Below are 7952 nucleotides of genomic sequence, written 5' to 3'. Positions count from 1 at the left end.
GAGACAAAATACATCCCTTACGGACCCCTTTCTTGATATTGAACCATCCAGTGTCTCCCTGCTCTATTCTGACAGCTGCCTCTTGGTCCAAGTATAGGTTTCACATTAGCACAATCAAATGTTCTGGGATTCCCATTCTTCTCAGAGTCAGCCATAGCTTGTTGTGATCCATACAGTCAAGAGCCTTTGCATTGTACTTGGAGACAGAAAAAATTAAGAATTGCAAAAAAATGCATAGTATATCTTTTATATTTTGCTGACTTTATTTCATCAGCCCCATAATAGTATTATTATATGAAAGAAAAAGGAGTCAATATTTTATAGACTTTTTTTCCCCAAAGACAAATAATTATTGATGATATAATTAAAGAAGCCTATAGCAGGCTCAGGAGCTGAAATAAGAAGTTATACACTATCTCAATTAAAAGTGCACAATAAAGCATGATGTGATATAGGTATCTGATTGTATTCATATTTTGGAAATAAGGAAAATAAAGTTTCCTTTCTTGAGGAAACAGAGCCCAAAATTGTCAAAGCCAGGATTTGAGCACTGTATCTATATGGAGAAAGGACTCTGATGGCTCACTCGTAAAGAGTTGTGCTGCCAACCCAAAGATATGCATTTGAATCCAGCAGATGCTCCACAGGAGAAAAATGGAAAGTCTCCTCCCGTGTGATTAACTGCCTCTGAAAGCCCACTGGCATCAGCTGTGAGTTTGCTTCAACTCGATGGTACGCAACAAATCTGTGTAGGGTAAGGAATCATGGTTAAGGGGTAGGTTGCTAAGCAAAATGTTGGTGAATGCAATTCACCAGCTGCTTAGCAAGAGAGAAATGTAGTAGTCTGCTTTCCTAAGAATTAATAGAACATTTACACTCTGTCTAAAAGATGCCTATGACCTGGTATTGGGAGATGGCAATGGATTTTGTTTGTCCATGGAGTTGACATCATTACAACAGCCTATCCCACTGCATTTACTTAGTTCTATGAATTTTTCAAGTGACAGTCAACACTGTCTATTTCTGGGCACTAGGATTACTATGTGGGTTTGTTTCTGGTGTTATTATGTAGATTTCAGTGCCAAGAGAATGTAAGTTGTTTATTTTATATTATTTCCTCCCCTTTCTTTAGGTAATTATAGCAAAGTCACACTGCTGGTCAATTGAAGATTCAGGGCCTTGACCTGTGCTGTCTGCCTCTGTTTCTTGGAATGCCATGAGTCTCCTTCTATAATGGACCAGTCTTATTTTACAATAACCTCAATAAGCATTTTCCTTTGTTCACAAAGATTATCCAAATACCTTACTTGTATGTCCAAAGTGCAGCTGCTTAATGGAAAAGAGCAAGTAACTGGTGTCCTTCCACATATTCTATATGCTTACTCAGAAGGCGAGCTACTCTATTAGCCACTGACCATAGCAGTCTTCTTTTGGAGGTAGGGTTGGGAATGTACTAATTAAAATAAAATAATGTGTTTCGCAGACAAAGGAAGTCATTAAATGATTTGTTTCACCACACAGAAAACATTAAACACAGTAAGCATCAGAAGGAATATCCAAAGGAGGCTAGAATGCAATGGAAACATTTGGTTTTGGTTTTTTACCTCTTTTTTTGGTTTGTTTTAATTTAGTTTTTATTTTTTTCATTCACATCACATCTCTTATGAACATTCCCATATAATGTGCCTTATAAAATTAATTAATCGCCAATGATCTGTGCCCACTCTTACCTTGTCTTTCAGATCTCCACTGGTTCTTTCCTAATTCCTTCACCCCCTCCTTCAACCAACCCAAATCTGCAACCTCATGATTTCCCCTCCCCTCCTTCCTACCCTCAGCCCCTCAGCCCTTTCCTTTCCCTCTTTGGATATTCTAGTTACTTTTCTGTTTTTACAATAATGATCTTATGCAGTATTTGCCCTTATGAGACTGAAATCACTCAAAATCAGCCTCTTGCATGTTATATGTTGTTGTTGTTGTTATGTGCCGCCGAGTCGTTTCCGACTCATAGCGACCCTGTGCACAACAGCCATAAACCCTGCTCTGTCCTGCGCCAACCGCACTACCTCTGACACACCCATCCCGATTAACCCAGTCACCGAATCAATCCATTTCATAGAGGGTCTTCCCGTCCTGCGCTGTCCTTCCACCCTCCCAAGCATGATGTCCCTCTCCAAGGACCCGCCCCTCCTGGCAACATGTCCAAAGTATGTCAGATGAAGCCCCAGAATCCTTGCCTCCAAGGAGTAGCTTGGTTTAATCCTCTCCAAGATGAATCTGTTTGTTTTCCTGGCAGTCCATGGTACATTCAGTACTCTTCTCCAGCACCACAGCTCAAAGGCATCAGTTCTCCTTCTGTCCTCTCTAGTCATTGTCCAACTCTCTGATGCATAACAAGCGATTGCAAATACCATGGTCTGTATCAGGCGCACCTTAGTCTCCAGAGAGACACCGTTGCTCTTGAGTACTTTTAGAGAGGTCCCTAACAACAGACTTTCCCATCGCAATACGCTTTTTGATTTCCTGACTGCTGGTACCAAGAGTGTTGACTGTGGAGCCGAGCAAACTGAAGCTGTGAACAATCTCAATCTCTTCGCCATACATCCTGACGCTGCCAATTGGTCCAGTGGTGAGAATCTTTGTCTTCTTGACAATGAACCTCAGTCCATATTAAAGGCCACAGTCCTTGACCCTTCGCAGCAAGTGCATGAGGTCCTCCTCAGTTTCAGCAAGCAGGGTTGTGTCATCTGCATAACACAGATTGTTAATAGATCTTCCACCAATCCTGATGCCACAATTCTCCTCATAGAGCACAGCCTCTCGGATAATCTGCTCTGCATACATGTTGAAAAGGTATGGAGACAGGATGCATCCCTGGCGGACAACCTTTCCAATTTTGAACCATACAGTGTTACCCCGCTCTGTTCTGACGACTGCCTCTTGGTCCAAGTATAGGTTTCGTATTAGCACAATTAAATGTTCTGGGATTCCCATTCTTCTCAGAGCCAGCCACAGTTTGTTATGATCCACACAGTCAAATGCCTTTGCATAATCAATGAAACACAGATAGACATTCTTTTGGTATTCTCTGCTTTCAGCCAAGATCCATCTAACATCAGCAACAATATCCCTAGTACCACGACCCCTTCTAAACCCAGCCTGGACTTCTGGCAATTCTCTGCTGATGTGCTGTTCTAATTGGTTTTGGATAATTTTCAGTAGAATCTTGCTTGCATGTGAAATCAATGACACTGTTCTGTAGTTTCCACACTCGGTTGGGTCACCTTTCTTTGGAATGGGAACAAATACAGATCTCTTCCAGTCAGTTGGCCAAGTGGTTATTCTCCAGATTTCTTGGCACAACTTGGTGAGCACGCCCAGGGCAACATAGTATTTTTAAAAATCATTCCTCCTGAGCGTTGTATAGTATTCATGTGAATGTGTTCTAATTTCTCAATCCAGTCCTTTGTTGATGGACATTTGGGCTGTTTCCATAGTTTTTTTTATTGTAAATAATGCTGCTCTGAACATCAGTGTATAAATCTCCACTTGTGTCTTACTCTGTTTTCCTCAGAGCATGGAATTTCTGTGCTCAACATTTTGAGGAAACACCAAATGGCCTTTTAAAGTGGTTGTACTGTTTACAATCCCACCAATAGTGTATGAGAGTTCCAATCTCTCCACATCTTCTCCAACATTTACTACTAACTTTCCTGTTAAACTTTTCTACTGCTACTGCGGTAAAAGATATCTCATTGTGGTTTTGATTTGCATCTCTCTGCCAGCAATTTTGAGCATTTCTTCATGTGTCTGTCAGCCTATGAATGTTTTCCTCTGTGAAAAGTCTGTCCATATGTTTTGACCATTTTGTAATTATCAGTATTTTTCTTGTGGAGGCCCTGTAGTATTCTATAAACTTTCATTATGGGACCCTTGTCTGAGATGTCATTGCCAAATGTTGTTTTCTCAGTCAGTAGGTTTTGTTATCAACTATTGGGAAAAGTTTTTTTATTCACACAGGGCCTTAATCTTTAGAAGGTCTCATTCATCAGTATTATCTTCTCTTGGTTGTGCATTTCTAGCTGTATTTGCCCCCCTATTTATATCATAAGGAGCTCTGATGGCCTAGTGGCAAGAAGCTGTGCTGCAATTCTGAAGGCACATGGTTTGAGTCCACCAGCTTCTCTGTGGGAGAAAAATGGGCCATCTCCTTATGTGCGATTTACTGCCCCTGAAAACCTGCTAGGTCAACTGTAAGTAGGTTCAACTCCATGGTACACAACAACAACAACATGTATACCACAGGCTAGCACTTCTAAGTTTGATTCGACTTTGTCTCCTATTTTCTTTATGATTTTGGGCTTTACCCCTAGATCTCTGATCCACCATGAGTTTATTATTTTGTATGGTGTGAGACCTGCTTCAGCTTTCTGCAGGTTGTTGTTGTTGTTATTGTGCCATCGAGTCACCTATGACTCATAGCAGTCCTGAGTCAGTCTCACTGATTCTGACACACCAATCCCCAATGTCCAGTTACTGTATCATTCCATTTCATCCAGGATCTTCCTTTTACTGCCCTGACACTCCATGCTTCCAAGCACCATGTCTTTCTCTAAGGACGGGTCTCCCTGGCCATGTGCCCAAAGTATGTGAGATGGAGCTTCAAAATCCTAACATCCAGGGAGAAGCTTGATTTCACCTTCTCCAAGAAAGAACTATTTGTTTTCTTGGCAGTCCATGGTCTGCTCAAGACTCTTTCTCCAGCACCACTACTCAAAGGCATCAATTATTCCTCTGTCATCCTTAGTTATTGTTCCACTCTCTGATGCATCGCAAGTAATTACGAAGACAGGGCCTGGATCCGGTGCACCTTAGTCTCTAGAGATTGACATAATTATTTTTTAGTACTCTAAAGTGGTCCCTGACAGCAGATTTTTCCCAGTGTAATTCTCCATGTAGTAGGCCAGTTTTTCCAGCACCATTTGTAGAATGGGTTGTCTTTTTTCCATTTGCTATGTTTTGTTTGCTTGTCAAATACCAGTCGATCATAGGTGAGTTAATTTCTGGGTTCTCAATTCGGTTCCGTTGGTCTATGTGTCTGTCATTTTACCAGCAGCACCCTGCTGGTTTGGTTATTAAGGCTGTATAGCAGGTTTTGAGATCAGGGAGTGCTATGCCTCCCACTTCATTTTTTGGTTTTCTGAAGTGCTTTGCTTACTAGTCTCTTTCCTTTCCAAATAAATGTAACTATTGCCTCACAATGAATACATTTACAGAAGACTATTTCAACCTTAATAATAACAACACTTTGTCATTGCTTACCAGTAGTTTAACAACTTTAAGAAGTGGTAGTATATTTTGAAATGTATGAATTGTGTCTTGATATTTGAAGAACAGATAATTCATGATCTTAATAATGCCTTGTAATAATAATTGCTTGTAATCACAATAATCACTTGCATGATGTTAATAACAATAATACTGCACAGTGACAATTTTCCTCCTTCCCCCAGCAGCTAAAAGCTATCTTTTTCTTCTGAGGAACAATAGATTCCAAAGGTGAGATCTACAGTGGATCTTTGAATAATTCATGAGATCATTTGCATCTGTATGTTAAAAAAGAAAATGAAAAAAACCTACAAGGTTGTAATGCACATTAGTAATGCAAATTACAAAAAAGGCAGGATTTCTTCTGGTTTAGTGACAATTTTCCTTATTCAAATCAAAGAGCATTCTTACAAATAGTGAAATGCCTGTTTTTTTGTTCTTTACAGCTGCTAGATTTCATTTTGTTTGATCAAATCAGCATTTTTAATTTCTCTATCAGGGCTTATTTTTACACATCTTAATGTACACCAATAACACTGATTATATATCATTCTTATGATTTATCTAAGATGAAATTAGAGTAAGGTAAGGTTATATCATTTATGCATTCAATGGACTTCCATGATATTGTTGCTATGTGCTGTTCAGTCACTTTCAAATCATAGTGACCCTATATACAACATCTCTGAACCCTGCTTTATCCTGAGCAAACCTTGTCGTTTCTGAGACACCTACCGCCATTACCCCAGTCACTGAATCAATCCATCTCATTGAAGGTCTTCCTCTCTTGTGCTGTCCCTCCACCCTTCCAAGCATGATGTCCATCTTCAAGAACTGGTCCCTCCTTAGAACATGCTTAAAGTATGTCAGACGGAGCTTGAGAATCCGTGCCTCCAAAGAACAGCCTGGTTTCACCCTCTCTAGGACTTCTGTGACACATATGCAAACAACAACAACAACAAAAAAACTTTAAAACTACCCTGCAAAAATAATACTTTAAAACTACCCTGCAAAACAACTAGAAAGAGATAAAAGTATAAAGCAACATAAGTACAAAGTTAACTTTTGGAAATCCTTTATATTGTGATTGTATATTATTGATACACGAAATGATGAAAAAAGAAAAAATACCAGGATTACACTGATTATACCCTACAGGAGATGCTATGAAAAAAATGAAGCCCTTAGTAGACTTACATTTACACTTAATTCATAGAGAAAATGTGTTACAGTGAATATTATTCAAATTTTACATGTATACATATTTTTGTAAAATTATATGTATGTATGTATTTATTTTATACCTTGTCCTTGTTGTTATGTGTCATCAAATTGAAAGCAAGTCAGAGCTAAAACAGCGATTCAGCAGGTTTTCAGAGGCTGTAAATCCCACAGGAGGAGATTCCCCATCTTTCACTCTCAGAGCAGCTGGTATACTATGTCTTTGGGTCCACAGAATAGCTTCTTACCTACCAGACCACAAGATAGAAAATATTATTGTGCATTTATCCGTATTAATTGCTAAACTAGGTTATAAAATCAAGTATACTACATTTTACAGTTAATCCACAGTACATTCAATTTTCTTTTTGCTAACATCACAATTCAAAGGCATCAATTATTTTTCAGTCTCCCTTATTTTCCTTCTTTCACATCCATCTGTTGGTGTGACTGTTGTTAAGTGCTATTGAGTCCTAGAAACAGGTCTGAATCTTGACCTATCCCACACCATCCTGGTCTTCTCTGATATGCCCATGCCAATTGTAACAGTCATTATGACAGTCCATCTTGTGAAAAATCTTCCTCTCTTGCTCTGATCCTCTAACTTTTCCAAGATGATATCCTTTTCCTAAAACTGGCCCATCCTGACAACATGCCCAGAATATATGAGAACAATTTGTATTGTGTAATCCTTGCCTCTCAAAAAGTGCTCTGCTCCTCACTTTTGGCTGCTAGATGTACCAGCACTCACCCTCAGCGACCCACGCCTCACTGCCATGCCCTGCAAAATTAAGGAAATCAAAGATTTCTGCTCATTGCCAGGGAAAAAATGCCAAATCTATCAAGTTAAAGAAAAATAAGGATAATGGTTTAAGGTTCGGTGCATCAGGTACCTTTATACCCGTGTCATCACATGAAGGCACAAAACAAGGCAGAGAAACTGAAGCAGTCCCTTCTCCCAGGTTTGGCAGTGTAGGAGCTGAAATGAACCAACATGCTGATTTGAACTATAATAAATTTTTTAAACAACCCAAAACAAACTCTGGTTTCACTTCATCCAAGACAGATTTGCTAGTTATTTTAGTTTACAGGATCTTCAGTAATGTTCTTCAACACAACTCCAAGACATCAATTCTTCTATCATTCTCATTTATTGCCCAACTCTCAAATGTATAGGAAGTAACTGAAAAGATCATCAGGCGCACCTTATTCTTTAAATTGCTCTTCTTGCTCTCTAGCACTTTAGAGAAGTCCCAAGCAACAGATTTCCCAAATGCAACAGATCTTCTGATTTCATGACTACTGTTTACCATAGGTTTTGATTGTGGATGTAAGTAAAATTAACTTGTTAACAACTTCCATCTTTTCTCCATGTGCTGCCATGATGCTGATTGTTCCAGTGG

Source organism: Elephantulus edwardii, unplaced genomic scaffold, assembly GCF_000299155.1.
Source record: "Elephantulus edwardii isolate Elephantulus edwardi_28Jun2011 unplaced genomic scaffold, EleEdw1.0 scaffold00082, whole genome shotgun sequence".
NCBI classification, from domain to species: Eukaryota; Metazoa; Chordata; class Mammalia; order Macroscelidea; family Macroscelididae; genus Elephantulus; species Elephantulus edwardii.
The sequence above is the reverse complement of the archived record's forward strand: the minus strand, read 5'-3'. Positions refer to the sequence as shown.